Below are 16,588 nucleotides of genomic sequence, written 5' to 3'. Positions count from 1 at the left end.
TGAGTTCAAGCAGCAGAAACATCTCACCATCAACTGTTTAAAAGAGTCCTGCATCTGGTCATGGGAGAATTGCAACAAAGTTATCACTAGTGTAGGAGATAAGAGTAGATATGCTTGAAACACATGATGTGGATTTAAGATCAGTTCCAAATGTAATATTTTTATTTCAACTGCTGCTCTGTGTCTCTGCTGATAATACTGGAATACTTTAAATTGTAGTTAAGACATATGCTAAGGAAATAACTGACACCGACAACAGGAATAATTTTGCCAAATAAAAATGTCAGCTTTATAATTAAACAAATGGTATGGTAGCAAATCAAGTTCCCATTTATTCTAAATGTTAACCCTTTTTATTGTGGCTGACCCAAACAACATCTAAGTTTCAAACCACAAGAAGAGGCAAGGGCCCAATTTCAGCCCAGCCTCCATTGCATCATAATGGGCAATATGGGGCCATTTGCCACTCCTTGTGTTGATTATTCTTTACTGGGGATACCGTGGCCAACTCTCCACTCAAGGTATTTCCCAACTCCAAACCAAAAGGTGCTCAGGTGTCTACCCACTCCACCGGAGACCGAAGCCCACCTGGTACGTTGGTACTCATGCCCCATAATGTATCAAACTCCACCACCTTTTCATCTCCTGAGCACCTATAAACCCTTTTTCAACTACATTCACAATTTCAGCCCATCCCAACCTGCCACAGTTTCAACAAAACCCCTCCACCATACCTTAAACCTTAAAACACTCCGCTTAAACCTTCTCCTAAAATATCCTTCTACCTAACTAATAAAATTCACAACTGTAGAACTATAGAAGGAGGACAAAAGGTCCTCCAGAAAAATTTCCATAACCCTCAAATTTAAATGGACACCATCGGCCATGTAGACCTGAGGGGTAGAAACCGAAATGGAGGGATGCAGGACCACAAACCCCTAATTACTCACTCACAGCCCAGCCCACTACAGAATTGTTCCGGTGCTGGACCAACTCTTTGGCAGCCGGTCTCTCCGCACCTCTCCACACTAACTATGGAATGATGTCAGACCATCCCACGCTTAGGAACGGTAACCTGTTTTGTAGGCTAACTAGGTCCCTAACCATGGTTTTCCGGAAGTCAAGACCCAACCTACTGGTCAAGTCGTTACCCCCGGCATGGAACACCACTCTCAATAGGCATCCCGACTTCTGCATCTGTTGCCAAAATAGGGGCATGACTTGCTCCCAATGTAGGCCCCTCACACCGATCCACCTGATCAGCTCCGCTTCACGGGACTGAAGGCACTCCAACCCAGACCTTTCACAATGAAAGACATAAGAGTGCCCCAAAATCCATATCGGACACTCATCCAAATGCCAATCTGAAAATATAAAAACAATATTCACACAACCTTCATACTACAAAAATTAAAAGAAATAATCTAAAAGCAACCTTAATTTCAAGACAAAGAACCCCCAACTTTCCCCATTTTAATTTTGGACTCTAAGATGACATATTTGAAAGGTAGGGTGATGGTGGTGGGGGCGAAGGATATGAAGAATCAGACTTCATGAGAGGCGAAAAACACACCTGTCAAGCGGGTGTAAACCCCATGGTTTAAGGCACCTGACAGGATAAAAAATTCCTCAAGACCCCCAATTATGGCGATGGCTGAAACATCAAGTCTGATTTTTTTTTTACCGCAGTTCAAAACCTGTTATATTTCCAAAATACATCAGACTTCCACCTACCAAGAGCTCTAATTTGCCTGCTCGAACAGCCTTCAGTGGCCGCTATTGTCGCCACACCTATATGGAACGAATGGGTACCGTATTTTGATACTGGTAAACCCATCAGGAAAATACAATGTTCCATCGCCCATCTAAATTGGAATTGCATAACCGGCATACCATCTACAGTATATGCTGCAACCATGGACCTGGCATATCAGTCCTTGCTCTCAAATGTTCCAGTGACACTGGGCAAATCTCAATATCCTCAACAAACCTCAAGGCCACCCAACACCCTTTGCCTAATTGATCAGCTTTAGAATTGATCAGCTTTAGAAAGCATCCATTTTCCAGTGACACATGCTCACAAAATATAGGTGACATCGCTGTTTTTGATGCTTCCACCAATTCACTGACTCTAAAAGCGCCGAAGAAGGCCATCACGAAACACAATCTAAATAAAAGTGCTTTGTAATAAGATGCACAGACCTCTTGTAAAACGACCGCTATGCGCTGCAACATTAAAATGGTTATTGGTCTTTGTGCATTCTGTACAGGGGGCATCGCTCGCACCCATTCTTTCAGTACTCTCGCTAAAAAGAAAGATTCAGTTAAATCATAATCCAACAACATGGTATAATCGCTCTTACCTTGGTCTCGAGAAATGTGAACATATCTCTCCCACTCTCTCATTGCTCTTCCGTACCGCCGAAGAGTGGAAGGTGCCAAAGACCTTAGCGTTAGGCCCTTCAAACCGGGAGTATCACCTGCTAGTCATAAGACCGGCAAGGGTCACCAGATACATGCACATCTGACGCTAGCACCCTGAACCTCTGCCACTCAAGACTTGATAGAGCATCTTCCATGCCATGTTCAATGCCTGCAACATGCCTGGTGCAAAAATTAATATTCCATTGTAGGCAACGCAGGACAATCTGACCCAACAAACGCAAAACAGGTAGAACAGCAGCTTTTTGTCTATTAATCACCTGAACTCCCCAAAAAATGATTGCACCAAAAAACTACTGAAACATTGGCCAATACCTTGTGCCATAACTCCAATGCAACCATGATTGGGAATAACTGTAACAACAACAGATTCCCTGTAAGGCCTTCATGAAACTATGCTTTGGACCAGGGGGATGCACACCACCTGCCCTCCATGTATGCTCCAAAACCCAAAGAACCAGAAGCATCAGTGAATAACTGCAACTCAACATTGGTTCTGGGATCAGACTGCCAAACGCGAACACCATTAAAATCCGACAAAAACTCTTCCCAAATATGCAAATCCCTACAAATTTCTTTAGATAAGCGTATAAAATGACCGTGCCTCTTAACACCAGCTGTCGCTCTTTCCAACTTCCTGCTAAAGACCTTACCCATTGGGACAACCCTGCAAGTGAAATTAAGCGACCCCAACAATGAATGAGCCTGTTTCAATGTCACATAACCATTAGCCAATGCCACCATTATATCCTCCCTCAACTTTACTACTTTTTCCATGGACAAATGACAGCAACCCTCAATCGCATCAATTTCAATACCCAAGAATGTCAACACCAATATAGGGTCCACCATCTTTTCATCAGCTATTGGAACCCCAAAATCAGTAAGCAATGACAATGGATTCGATAAAATATTACCACAAATATCAGACTCAGCGGGGCCCATGAACAAAAAATCATCTAAATAATGAACAATTCCAGACTCGCCTTAATATTCTGAAGTGCACCAATGCAAGACACTACTAAACTTTTCAAAATACGAACAAGATATAGAACAACCTATCGACATAGAAACCAACAGCCATTTGAAAACCCAAATAGCGAAAAAAATTCCGGATCAATGGGCAAAAGACAAAAAGCTGACTCTATGTTAATTTTACTCATCAATGCACCCCTACCAAATGATTTAACCTTTGACAAAGCATCTTCAAAAGATTGATAAACTACCATGGTCAAGAACTCCTGAATGGCATCATTAACAGAAGACCCTATTGGACATGATAAATGCTGAATTAATCTAAACTTTCCTGGGGTCTTCTTAGAAACAACACCCACCAGGGACAAAATTAAATCTGGAACTGGTGAAGAACTAAAAGGCCTTACCATTCTTCCCAAAGCAACCTCTTTATTAATTTTTTTCTTTCAAAATTTACGGAAACTGCTTAGCCGAGCGTAAATTACGAACCCCACCAAAACCTACTTGGCCCTTAATAGGCAAAGGAAAACCTCTGGAAAAACCCAACCTTAACAAATAAGCATCTTCCCTGTTTGGGTAATATTCTAACCAATAAGACAAGTTATCCAATCTCACAGGAGTAGGGGTCCTACTTAGCATTGGCAAACTTGGGAGCGCAGTTATGCTGTCTGTTAAAACCTCCCTTACCACCTGAGATATGCAAGCAGTCTCTAATGGGATGTGACTCCCCACAGCGGATACAAACATGCCAAAAATGACGCCTAGATCCTAGAGTACATTGGCCATTATTAAAAGCATAGCACCTAACTTGACTGATCTTCCTCATCCTCCCATCCACTACTGTTACTGCCACGTTTCTCACTAATCACTTCAGAACCACTCTTCTGTGGTTGTATAACATCTACAAAAATATAAACATCTTCCTTACCAAAATCCATGACAGCTCTGCCATGCTGTTTCCTATGAAAATCCTCATCATAAATCCTCCAAGCTGTCCCACGCCATGATCTCGCTAATTCATGTAACAGATACATACAGTATATTTGATTATGTTCAGAATGCTCTTGAGGTCTCGTCCCCAAACAACAGGCTGCAAAGACCAGCATAGCTTTTTGTCAATTAGAATATGATTTATACGCTTCTTCTCCTATACCCGATTTCTTTCTGGCCACAGCTAATGCCTTCTTTTCTTTGCTAGTTAACGCAAGCATGTTAACATATCTGCACTCACTTATACGATCCCTAATTCTGGGCCGTATTCCTCTTAAAACAGCCGTATTAGCACATTGCAGAGCGTCCTCAGGACCCTCCTCTGAGGACATACAAGAACTGGTGTGTTTGCGCTTTCTTTTGTGTTCTCTCTTGCAACCACTGCAATTACTATCCTCTGTATCTGAGGACACAGAGGAAGATGTGGATGAACCACTCTCCTTCCTGCACCTGCGCCTATGTTTTCGCTTATCTGCAGCTTTTGGTTGCATGTTTTCTCCCTAACCACTGACTTATTGGGCCTAACTCAGAGTTGATCCCACCCAAATATAACTCTCTCTGCAAATGTTATATCTGCCATACCTGCAGTGCACATGGTTTTGCCCAACTGCTAAAAATGTTCTACTGCAATCAACTCTGAATTACCCCCATTGCCCGAGCTGGCTACTGCACCCTCCTGAGATGCTTCAAGGTCAAAATCAGACTCACCATAAAACCTACCATAATCGTCCAGAGCGGATTCGACCCTAGCCGCCGACTCCCCTGAATCCTCCTGTAATTCAGGGACAGTCAAAGATTCTGCAGGAGAAATGCAAGGGGAAACATCCACTAGACACTTATCAAGTATCTCATTATTCCCACTTTCCCTGCGTGCCCTAACGCGTGAACCCATGGCTGCTGGTTCATTTACACTGCACTCATTAATCATGGAGAGCTTCTGCCCCCTCAAGACTCTCCCCTCAGCATGACCCATAGTAAGAACAGGGACCAGTGCTCATATTACTGAAATGCATATAGACGCCACCTCAGACGAATTCCAGCCAGCAACTTTGCACCCTAAATGAAGTGTGTCTGCATATGACCGCCTAGGAACCGTGCGCTTGCTTTGAGTTACCTCAGACATCACACTTCTGCCCCTCATATTCAAGTTAAAAGGCTCAATTCTCTATTGCACGCCAGCATTTGCCAGGCCTGAAGTACCTGCGATGATTCCATATGCACCCCGTAAGATTACCCTCTCCCTGTTACTGCCTCTATTGGGTGCTCCCAATCCTTGCACCAACAATTGTTTACTTGTGCCCCTTCCAGATTGCTCATTTCTGGAAGGTCTGGTTCTGTAATGAACGCCTCTGCCTGCCACGGTCCCACGAGGGCCCACGGGATGACCGTGGCGCACTTCCAGAACATGCAATCCTGAGGTAACCCCTCTCGATGTTACCGCTCTCCGCATCACCCTACTCCGTGATACCACCAGGGCACCCATGCTCCGAGACATTGTACCTTCGGTTTGCCCTTCCAAAGCAATAGCACTCACACTACTAAGTATGCCATCAGCGCGTGACACAGATGAGCTGGTCACCCGGCCTCCGCATGACGCAGCTCTGCCAACCACAGCTCTCTCAGGAGGTCGAGACCGACCCCTGGTGGCAGTATTACCACCCACAATAACTACACCCCGTTTCTTTTTAAGTTGACTATATAGCGGGAGCATTGATAGACACTTAGGATTTGATGTGTTATTTATATATTGCTGTTTCAGTGTTAATTGCCTGTTGATTAAGTAACATATGGGGCATGGCTATGCTGGTATATGTAGTTCCACAGGGACATGCAGTATGGATGTGACTTTGCCTGCTGTTAAACTGGTCTTGACAAAGGTCCTGTTGGGGACCGAAACATTGACCCTGAATATGCTGCCATCATTGATATGAGGTTGGATTAAAAGTTTAGACTTTTTTCTCTGAGAATAAGTCTAGTGAGTGCATCTATTTCTATATGAATATAATTTGGGCCTCTGCTCTAATGGTGTGTACACATGGTGAGATTTTTTCTTTCAATTTTGACTATTTAGTCAAAATTGCAAGAAAAGTTAGGGCAAATCGCAAGGTGTTATGCCACTTGCGATCCCGATTCAATCCCAATGCGCGGTCCTGCCAGGTCGGTATCGCAAGAAAAGATAGACTGTGAAAGCAAGTCAATCCTTGCTAGATCCGTGTACTATCTAGTTCATCTCACATGTTAATTACATCTCACATAAGCCAAAATCTCACATAAGCCAAAATCGTAAGCACACATAGTTCATATCTCAAGAAAAGTTAGTCAAAATCGGTAGTGCTGGGCTCCGGGGAGTTCAGGGGCAATCGCAAAGTGAAAATCGGTCATAGCAAGAATCTCACCATGTGTACACATCATAACAGATCATTCCCTAGATTGTGGCACCCCAGAAAACAGGGTGGATACCAGATGTTTGTGAGTTCAGTTTCTATACTGGATTATATATTGGGATTCCTATACAGGTTTTCTTAAATTGGCTCCCAAGTGTGATAAACTACACATATGGATATTTTGGAGGAGGGTGACTACAAGGATTTATGAAAATTTTGATTTTTTTTTTTTATAAAACAGTCGGCAACTAGCTTCAGTCATTTTCTTGTCCTGTATTTTCCCTTAAAGGAATTTATTAAGGGATTTGTCTTTTTATTTTTATTATTATGTCTTTTTATCATGTTTTTTAATATGATATTTTGCTTTTTATGCTGGATCGTTGGGTGTATTAAATATTGAGTATTAGTACTATTGTGCTGTTGATTATATGATAACTAACTCAGCTGTGATTTTTGATGAGAACTCACTCAGTGAGGCTGAAAATATTTTAGTCAGATTCACTGATGATGATATTGAGAACGTATTGTTTTACCAAACTGATTTTGACAAATTTCCTGCACAGTCCCCTGTTGATTTATTTCATAAATTAAAGAAAAGGAAAATCGACTTTATCTTGCAAGGGCAATTTCTGTCTGAGTAGTATCGCAATAAAAAATCCCCAGGGGATTCAGGATTAACAACACACCCACCATTGGAAGGAAAACCCCATCCTTCTGTGTGAAGAGGTGTGGTGTGCTAAACAAATGTTCTCTGGATTTATTAGTACTTTTTGCTAAGGAGGTTGGCGGTGTGCTAATGAGGGTAAAATCTGACATTGAACAACCGTATCCCATGGATTAAAAGAGAAGTTGATTTAGTATTGCAGGTTACCTTACAGAATGCATGGATTAATAACAAAAAATTTTACTTTTTGAGTGTAAAATTTCTAATTTGCCCTGTAATCTACACTCTCCCCAAGGTGCACAAATCCATGATAGATCTATCGGAGAGGCCCATAATTTTGGTCTGTTGATTCTTACGGCAACCTTTGGCCCGCTTTGTAGACCACTATCTCCAACCTTGTGTACAGGCAATGGGGAGCTTTGTCCGTGATATGGGGTGACTTTTTGAGGGGTCTTACCCTAATCGGTGACATTTATGCTGATTGCCTTTTAGCAACTATGGAGGTAAATTCGCTTTACACTGTTATCCCACATGAGGATGGGACAGCGGCGTTATTAGATGCTTTAATTGCAGGTCCATATGAAGGACCTCCCATTGAGTTCATACTGGAGTTAATAGGATTGGTACTCACAATAATTTTCAATACAAGGATGAATATTTTATGCAGCTCACAGGGACTGTGATGGGTTCCAATTTGGCCATGGGGTTTGCAAACCTGTTATGGCCAAATATGAGAAAGAATGCATCATTTCTAAATATGCCACTAATTTGGTTTGGTACAAGAGATTTATAGATTACCTTTTTGTGGTTTGGAGGGTTTCGATTGAATCGTTTAATTCTATGGTTGATGACCTCAAGAAACTCGATAATCCCATAAAGTTTACTGCTACTGTAAGTAATGTGTCCATTAATTTTTTGGATGTTACAATGCTGAACAGTTCACTGACTTTGGAGTATACATTGTTTCATAAACCCACGGAATGCAATACACTGCTCTAGGTGACTAGTCACCATCCTGATAAATTCAAATCTAATTTACCTGTTTCACAAATTTTAAGTTTTGAGAAATAATTTCAATGCTGAGAAAGTGAAACATCAATTGGAAGAAAGTTGAATGTGATTTGTGGAACGTGGCTATAAACACAGTGACGTGAATAGATGTTTACAAAAGACACTTAAGTTATATAACAATCCACCTCATATGACTAAAAAAAATACAGGATCCTATCACATGATCTTTAAGACCAGTAGCTCTATGAGATTACCTAGTGTGGAGAAATCAATTAGAAAACATTGGCCGATTTTAAGCACAGATCCTAAATTTAAGAAGATTTAAAAAAAACTTCCCCTTCTGAGCATAGTAGTGGTACACTCCTATTGAAATGTGAATTATATTGGATCCACTTTCTTGAGACACTATCACCAAAAGCACAAAATGAACAGAACTCTTTAAATATTTTTCTGTGATTTTTTTTGTTCTTTGGCATCTATGTGGGATATTCGAGTCTGCTGGAGTCATCGACTGTGTAACATCCAGTGATCTAGCCCTATACATTAATTATTTTTTTGCGCATAGTGATTTATACGTGTATTTTGTATTTTTTTTCCACTGTTTTATATATTCACTTGTGTCATTATGTAATATTTTGATTGTTTGATTGACAGTGTGGAACTGCAGATACCAGAGTGGCTTTTGCTACATGATTGTTTTGCTAGAGGCTCATCTTTTTATATACGTACTGTAACTCTGTGCTTGATATATAACTCTAAGTATGTTATAACAAGTGCATTGATTGGTATATACTATATTTGATATATGCTGTGCTATTTTGTTCTATTATTCTGTGACAGACTTCTGTTATAGTCTCTTCTGCATTTGCGGGTCATGGTACTATTGTTTTCATCTATTTGTAGTGAGGTTAATATACCAAGCGCTATAGTTACTTCCGCTTTGTGTGGTTCACCGCTGTATAGTACCTGCCCACTTGCGCTCTACAGTGACATCCCCCAAGCGGAAGTGATGGACATACACGGAAGCATGTGAGTTCCAGATGTAGTGGCGTGAGTTGCACCAATGGGTGGCAGCCTCTTGTCAATGATTTCAGAGCTTTACATGTAAGTATCTGACGTGTATATTGTGTCTTGATAAATTGGCTAAATAGCGGGAGCATTGATAGAAACTTAAGGTTTGATGTGTTCTTCATATGTTAGCTTCAGTGTTAATTGCCTGTTGATTGAGTAACATATGGGGCGTGGCTATTCTGGTATAAGTAGTTCCACAAGGACATGCAATATGGATGTGACTTTGCCTGCTGTTCAACTGGTCTCGACAAAGGTCCTGTTGGGGACCAAAACGTTGACCATGACTATGTTGTCATGAGGTTGGATGATTAAAAGTTTACACTATTTTCACTGAGAAGAAGTCTGGTGAGTGCATCTATCTATATATGAATATCATTTGGGACTCTGCTCTAACAGATCATTCCCTGGATTGTGGCATACCAGATGACACTTTTACTTATATATATATATATATATATATATATATATATAGATATCCCATGTACACAGCGGCACTCAGAGACTCATAGTAGGTGAAAAAATGTGCAAAATTTAATCCATATTACAAACTGTTCAGGCCAACGTTTCGGGGCACACCCGCCCCTTTGTCAAGGTGAACCAAAAGTGAATAAAACAAACACATACAGTACCTTATATTGTGAAGAAGACCCGCTGGCGAAAAGCATCACGGCCGAAGGCGGGCTGTGCGTCTCGCCCGGCCGCCTCTGGTGCAGTGATGTCATCATTGCGCCGTAGAGTTCTCCTTCCGTGCGCCGTCGGCCTCCTGCGTTGCCTAGGGAACCGGGACGCCGTCGTATCCCCCGCCTCCGACACAACGCGTCTCCACGGAAACCCGGTTTACACTGGTGCCTGGCTTCCGGACTGTCCTCCATATACGCCGCACTGACAACCTGGAGTGAAAAGTGTATCCACATCAGGCACTATGTGAACTAATGAACTTATTGCATGATCCAAATATTACCTTACTTAATCATACTGTATGTATAGATACAAGGTCGCCAAGTCACTGCTATTAGCACCACAGAGAATTCAAATTGATCTAGCATGTATATAATAAATTATTAAATCATGATGCTTAACGACTATACATACTGAAGATATAAATATACTTAAAAACTAAAGTACATTCCACTGTATCATATCATTGAGGCCCTTCGGCCTTATGGTGTCCAGTTTGTACATCCATCTTGCCTCCATGCGCAGTAATTGTCCATGCCTGTCCCCCCCTCTGATCCTCCTGGGGACATGGTCAATGATAGAAAAGCTCAAGTCCTTCAGATCATGTCCCTTCTCCCTGAAGTGTTTAGCCACAGGTTGATCCGTGGACTTTCCAGCTAACGCAGCTTTGATTGAAGATTTGTGCATGGCAAAACGCTCTCTGAAGGTGCGTATGGTCTTGCCTACATATTGAAGCTTGCACGGGCACGATATTACATATACTACATACGTTGTTGTACAGGAGAGGACATGATTGATCTTGAAAGATTTTCCTGAGATACATGAAGTAAATGTACTGCCCGGGCTCATAAATTTGCATGTATCGCACCCCAAGCATTTATAGCAGCCCGGGGATTTAGAAAGAAACGAGGGCGTTGTCGTTGTTCTATCAAACCCCGTAATGTCCGTATGCACCACCATGTCCTTGATGTTCTTACTTCGAGTGTAACATGCCAACGGTTTCTTTTGTCGGAATGTGGATAAATTCTTATCCGTTGCAACTATGGGCCAAAGAGCTTTAAGTGCTCTAGGTACCACCGGACTTGACGTGTTGTACTTAGTAACAAATGGTATGGCTTGGGTGTTCTCCCTGCCTCGTTGTTCCAATAGCCTTGCTCTCGGTATTTCAGAGACTGCCTGCTTACATTCCAGTAACTCTCTTCGGTCATATCCTCTCTCCGTGAAGCGGGTCACCACTTTAGATAAAGCTCCCTCAACGTCGGATGCTTCGCTGGTGATCCTGGCTGCTCTAATGAGCTGTGACTTAGGCAGCCCTTTCTTCAAGGCCCTGGGATGATGGCTATTGTTTCTTAATAATGTGTTTTTATCTGTGGGCTTATAATATACTTCAGTGCTAATCTTATTACCCTTAATGGATACCCAGACGTCCAGGTAGTTGAGGGCCTCATGGCTACTCTGTGCCGTGACCCTGATGGATGAGTCCCTGTTGTTAATGGAAGCTATCAGCTTGTTGAACCGGTCCGGGCCCCCAGTCCATAAGATGAACACGTCATCTATGTACCTGCAGTACTGAATGATGTATTGAGCAGCCTCCTGATTGTTGAAGAACATTTCCTGCTCTTCCTGCAACATGAACACGTTTGCAAACGATGGCGATACGTTACTCCCCATCGCGCACCCACTTGTTTGTCGAAAGAACTTGCCATCGAAAAGAAAATAATTTCTTGTGAGTGTTAGTTCCAGAAGTCTAAGAAAAAGGTCCACATTGAACGTGTCCATGTTTGTCTTGATTAGGAACTCTTTCATTGCTGTCAGGCCCTGGGCCTGGGGGATGCAGGTGTACAGACTACAGATGTCAATGGTGCATATCATGGTCCCCATCGGTACTTCTGAAACTGATTCTAACATGTTTAGAAATGCGGTGGTATCCTTAATAAATCCCCGCTGTTGAGTGATCAAGGGCTGAAGGGTGCTGTCTAAGAACATGGATATCGGTTGGTAAAGTGCTCCTTGTGCAGATATGATTGGTCTTCCCGGTGGTTTTGATAAGTTCTTATGTATTTTTGGTACTGTAAATAGTATTGGTACCACCGGAAATTCCTGTTTCAGTGCCGTACATAACTTGCTGGTAATCACATTGGACTGGTGTGCCTGGTCCAAAATGCCATCTAATTCCTCCTTGAATCTCACCGTGGGATCCGTGGCTAATTGCTGATAAACTGAGATGTCCGCAAGCTGACTGTATATCTCAGATTTATAGTCCTCCAAGTTCATGACTACGATCCCGCCCCCTTTATCGGCGGGGCGGATCACAATGTCCCTGTATGCCCCCAGCTGTTTCAGGGCCCTGAACTCTGCTTTGGACAGATTGTAGTGTGTTCTTGTGGTGGCTGCTGTATATTTGGAGACAGATTCATCCAATAGCCGAGAGAACGTCTTAATGGAGGAATTGCTGGATGTGGGATCAAACTTGGATCTATGCATGGAATTTATGAAAGCTTGGTGAGGGTCCTTGGTTGCAGGAGGTGGTTGTGCTTGAAAAAATTCTTGCAAGCGGAGTTTGTGAGAAAACTTGTGCAAATCCGTTTGCCACACCAGTTGGTCAAATTTGTTGGTCAGTATAAATGAGAGGCCATTGCTTAATGCTTTCGTTTCTATGTCACTTAAGTGCCGGTCCGATAGGTTGTATATTAGGTCTTCTTTCTGGACGGAGCGCTTCTGGATCCTGGTGTTCTGTTTGCCCCTGCGGGTGGGCGCCCTCTTGTTTTTGTTATTGCCTCTGCTGCCACTGCAGGGGAGTTCCCTAAAGGGATGCTGGTGTTATCTGCTGGACCTTCAGAATCATTCACCACGAATTCGCTGTCACTGTTAGATGTTATTAGTTCGGCACTCTTGTCCTCTCTTCGTTTGCGCCAACTGTGTTTGGCCCTATAATTATAGGGCTTGTGATTACCGGGCTCGCCACCAGACACCCAACGATAGACCTTATTGGTCTCGTAGTCCTCTTTCACTATTAGAAATTTATTCCGCTTAAACCTGATAAGCTCCTTTTTGTACGTCTCATTCTGTTGTTGTAACTTCTGGATTAAGGGCTGGCTACTATCCATCTGTAGCACTGTTTTATGTGTTGCCTCCAGTTGGTGTATTTTGTCCCTTGTGATCTTAAGTTCCCGGATCCCACGGTGAGATTCAAGGAGGAATTAGATGGCATTTTGGACCAGGCACACCAGTCCAATGTGATTACCAGGATTTGGGGAGAAAAAGAAACAGAGGAATCTGTAATGTTGACGCACTAACTAGAAGTCTAGTTAAAACATAACCTTTATTAGATATATATTAAATTGTATTATGAATCATTGATCCAGACTACAGTGAAACATAGAGTTAAAAACTTGACAATACTAACATATATGTGAATTAAAGAGATGAAAAGATGTGAATAAAGATTTTTTTAAAAATGTGTCCACGTGTGTTTAAGTATTAGCTCTTATTTAATAACCGTATGGGCATACTGGTGCCAGAATCTATGATCTTTATTGTTCCAAACGGTCTATCCCCACTGAATCCGTATTCCTAGGTCATAAGTCACTGACCTACTATTAAGGAATATATTGGTTCTATTTTTACACACATATATATATCAATAGTAAGGATCCTGAAATAGGAATGGTGTTTCTTCACTCTGAGCTGGTGGGAATATGGCAATTCCCGTTTTCAAATTTCACAGCCCACAATTATAACTGTGCTTGACTAGTATTCAATTATGCTGGGAATATCCGCATTATAGATTGCTTTCCTTAGAGGTATGCCAACCCCAATTATATTGGAAAGCCAGCTATCTATTAGTACAAAACATTACTTACATAGCCCACACTGTTAAAGGGAGTAACCCTTATTTTTTACAGTGTAATTGGGCTGCCCCGTAGGGATATAGTGATCCAACTTCTAAAAATATGTGTGTATATATAGTAATATTGATCTTGGTTCAGTGGTTCATAGTATGGATAGAATCATTCATTGAATGGCAGCGTATGCCCTCCCACTAATATAGATGAGAAAGATTTCATTTCATTTATAATACCAGGTAATTCAAATCTACACACATTAAATATAAGAGTGTGTGAGGAAATAGATCTAACCTATCAGAAAGGATTTATTATTATGGATGGAAACAGAACACAACACAGGGTCTTCAATTTTAGACTTTGTTGTGACACATAGATTAAACTGTGCTGTCTCACTGACAGTAAGTGTAAATTTTTCAGTTGCTAGCTGGCTTGTAAACGTTGCCAGTATACTTGCTACGATGTGCTGAGTTAAGTATAGCTGTGGGATATGTTGCAATTCTCTTGTTCTCATATATTATCAGTCGTGTTTATTACAACTTAGAACAGGAAACTGCTCACATCACACTGATTGAATGGTGCAGATATTATGGTTTGCACAGATACTTAAATGGCTGGTGCTGTTCCAGTGTATTATACCATGTATAGTACTTAACATATATGGCACTTAACAGCTGTCTATCCTGCCATTTGCATGTAGCGTATTATATCCAAAGCCGTCAGGACATGCTTATACACTTGTTTATTTATTAAATTAAACTATGCTGTCTCACTGGCAGTTAGTGTAATTTAACAGCTGCTAGCTGGCTTGTAAATGTTGCCAGTGAACTTGCTACAATGTGCTGAGTTAAGTATAGCTGTGGGTTATGTTGCAATTCTCCTGTTCTCATATATTATCAGCCGTGTTTGTTACAAAGTATGGCATTCCACTTAGAACAGGAGACTGCTCACACCACACTGATTAGATGGTGCAGATATTATGATTTGCACAAATACTTAAATGGCTGGTGCTGTTCCAATGTGTTATACCGTGTATAGTACTTAGCATATATGGCACTTAACAGTTGTCTATCCTGCCATTTGCATATAACATATCCAAAGCTATCAGGGCATACTTATACATTTATTTATTTGTTTTATTTTATGATTGATTTTTTAATGTATAGCCTAAAATCCAATCATACTCTGTTAGATCAATCCGGTCTGAGTAGACTCATATAGATATCTCTTCCTCCTGTGTCAGTGGGTATATGATGCTGCTCTCTCCGCTATCCACTGGCACTATTAGCATGCACTAATCATTGTATGCCTACTCGTGCCTTCACTAATATAGCCTGGTCTTTCTCATAAGTGGGAACAGTTTTTTAACAATCATATATAACAAACATTCATATACACACGTGGACACACTGTGCCCAACACGCGTGTTTCACTGCGCTATTGCAGCTTCGTCAGGGAGCAACCTTGAATCTCACCGTGGGATCCGGGAACTTAAGATCACAAGGGACAAAATACACCAACTGGAGGCAACACATAAAACAGTGCTACAGATGGATAGTAGCCAGCCCTTAATCCAGAAGTTACAACAACAGAATGAGACGTACAAAAAGGAGCTTATCAGGTTTAAGCGGAATAAATTTCTAATAGTGAAAGAGGACTACGAGACCAATAAGGTCTATCGTTGGGTGTCTGGTGGCGAGCCCGGTAATCACAAGCCCTATAATTATAGGGCCAAACACAGTTGGCGCAAACGAAGAGAGGACAAGAGTGCCGAACTAATAACATCTAACAGTGACAGCGAATTCGTGGTGAATGATTCTGAAGGTCCAGCAGATAACACCAGCATCCCTTTAGGGAACTCCCCTGCAGTGGCAGCAGAGGCAATAACAAAAACAAGAGGGCGCCCACCCGCAGGGGCAAACAGAACACCAGGATCCAGAAGCGCTCCGTCCAGAAAGAAGACCTAATATACAACCTATCGGACCGGCACTTAAGTGACATAGAAACTAAAGCATTAAGCAATGGCCTCTCATTTATACTGACCAACAAATTTGACCAACTGGTGTGGCAAACGGATTTGCACAAGTTTTCTCACAAACTCCGCTTGCAAGAATTTTTTCAAGCACAACCACCTCCTGCAACCAAGGACCCTCACCAAGCTTTCATAAATTCCATGCATAGATCCAAGTTTGATCCCACATCCAGCAATTCCTCCATTAAGACGTTCTCTCGGCTATTGGATGAATCTGTCTCCAAATATACAGCAGCCACCACAAGAACACACTACAATCTGTCCAAAGCAGAGTTCAGGGCCCTGAAACAGCTGGGGGCATACAGGGACATTGTGATCTGCCCCGCCGATAAAGGGGGCGGGATCGTAGTCATGAACTTGGAGGACTATAAATCTGAGATTTACAGTCAGCTTGCGGACATCTCAGTTTATCAGCAATTAGCCACGGATCCCACGGTGAGATTCAAGGAGGAATTAGATGGCATTTTGGACCAGGCACACCAGTCCAATGTGATTA

This window comes from Pseudophryne corroboree, chromosome 6, assembly GCF_028390025.1.
Source record: "Pseudophryne corroboree isolate aPseCor3 chromosome 6, aPseCor3.hap2, whole genome shotgun sequence".
Taxonomy (NCBI): Eukaryota; Metazoa; Chordata; class Amphibia; order Anura; family Myobatrachidae; genus Pseudophryne; species Pseudophryne corroboree.
This window is presented reverse-complemented; position numbering follows the sequence as displayed.